This window comes from Mizuhopecten yessoensis, unplaced genomic scaffold (genome assembly GCF_002113885.1).
Source record: "Mizuhopecten yessoensis strain PY_sf001 unplaced genomic scaffold, ASM211388v2 scaffold245, whole genome shotgun sequence".
Classification (NCBI taxonomy): domain Eukaryota; kingdom Metazoa; phylum Mollusca; class Bivalvia; order Pectinida; family Pectinidae; genus Mizuhopecten; species Mizuhopecten yessoensis.
This window is the reverse complement of record NW_018403450.1, coordinates 591,515-593,596: the sequence shown is the minus strand read 5'-3', so window position 1 is coordinate 593,596 and position 2,082 is coordinate 591,515.

Sequence of the window (2,082 nt, the reverse complement as noted above, 5' to 3'; positions counted from 1 at the left end):
ACTGCGTCTGTCAGGACTAGAATGCCTGTTGTGTTGTAACTGCGTGGGTCAGGACTAGAAATGACCCTCTATCTTTAGGCTACGTGTGTTGTACCTGCGTCTGATAGGACTAGAAATGATCCTCGATCTCTAAGCCACGTGGGTTGTATCTGCGTTTGATAGGACTAGAAATGATCCTCTATTTCCAGGCCTGTTGTGTTGTAACTGCTTCTGTTAGGACTAGAAATGATCCTCTATTTCCTGACTTCGTGTGTTGTAACTGCGTCTGTCGGGACTAGAAATGATCCTCTATTTCCTGACTTCGTGTGTTGTAACTGCGTCTGTCGGGACTAGAAATGATCCTCTATTTCCTGACTTCGTGTGTTGTAACTGCGTCTGTCGGGACTAGAAATGATCCTCTATTTCCTGACTTCGTGTGTTGTAACTGCGTCTGTCGGGACTAGAAATGATCCTCTATTTCCAGGCCTGTTGTGTTGTAACTGCTTCTGTTAGGACTAGAAATGATACTCTATCTCTATGCCTGTTGTATTGTAACTGCGTGTGTCAGGACTAGACATGACCCTCTATCTTTAGGCTACTTGTGTTGTAACTGCGTCTGTTAGGAGTGTGCTGTAACTGCGTCTGTCAGGACTAGATACTCTATCTCTAGGCTACGTGTGTTGTTAGTGCGTCTGTCAGGAGTAGAAATGATTCTCTATTTCTAGGCTACATGTGTTGTAACTGCGTCCGTCCGGCCTAGAAATGATCCTCTATTTCTAGGCCTGTTGTGTTGTAACTGCGTCTGATAGGACTAGAAATGAACCTCCATCTCTTAGCTACGTGTGTTGTACCTGCGTCTGATAGGACTAGAAATGAACCTCCATCTCTTAGCTACGTGTGTTGTACCTGCGTCTGATAGGACTAGAAATGATTCTCTATCTCTAGGCCTGTTGTGTTGTAACTGCGTCTGTTAGGAGTGTGCTGTAACTGCGTCTGTCAGGACTAGAATGCCTGTTGTGTTGTAACTGCGTGGGTCAGGACTAGAAATGACCCTCTATCTTTAGGCTACGTGTGTTGTAACTGCGTCTGCCAGGACTAGAAATAATACTCTGTCTCTTGGCTACGCGTGTTGTAACTGCGTCTGTTTTGACGAGAAATGATCCTCTATTTCTAGGCTACGTGTGCTGTAACTGCGTCTGTCAGGACTAGAAATGATACTCTATCTCTATGCCTGTTGTGTTGTAACTGCGTGTGTCAGGACTAGAAATGACCCTCTATCTTTAGGCTACGTGTGTTGTAACTGCGTCTGTCAGGACTAGAAATGATACTCTATTTCTAGGCTACATGTGTTGTAACTGCGTCTGTCAGGCGTAGAAATGATCCTCTATTTCTAGGCTACGTGTGTTGTAACTGCGTCTGTCAGGACTAGAAATGATTCTCTATTTCTAGGCTACATGTGTTGTAACTGCGTCTGTCAGGCGTAGAAATGATCCTCTATTTCTAGGCTACGTGTGTTGTAACTGCGTTTGTCAGGCCTAGAAATGATCCCCTGTTTCTATGCTATGCGTGTTGTTACCGCGTCTGTCAGGACTAGAAATGATACTCTGTCAGGACTAGAAATGATACTCTATTTCTAGGCTACGTGTGTTGCAACTGCATCTGTCAGGACTAGAAATTTTCCTCTGTTTTTAGACTAAGTGTGTTGTAATTGCGTTTGTCAGGACTTGAAATGATACTCTGTTTCTACGCTACGTGTGTTGTAACTGCGTCTGCCAGGACTAAAAATAATCCTCTATTTCTAGGCTACGTGTGCTGTAACTGCGTCTGTAAGGACTAGAAATGATCCTTTATTTCTTGACTACAACTGTTGTAACTGCGTCTGTTAGGACTAGAAATGATCCTCTATCTCTAGGCTACGTGTGTTGTAACTGCGTCTGTCAGGAAAAAAATGATCCTCTGTTTCTAGGCTACGTGTGTTGTAACTGCGTCTGTCAGGACTAGAAATGATCCTCTATTTCCTGACTTCGTGTGTTGTAACTGCGTCTGTCGGGACTAGAAATGATCCTCTATTTCCTGACTTCGTGTGTTGTAACTGCGTCTGTC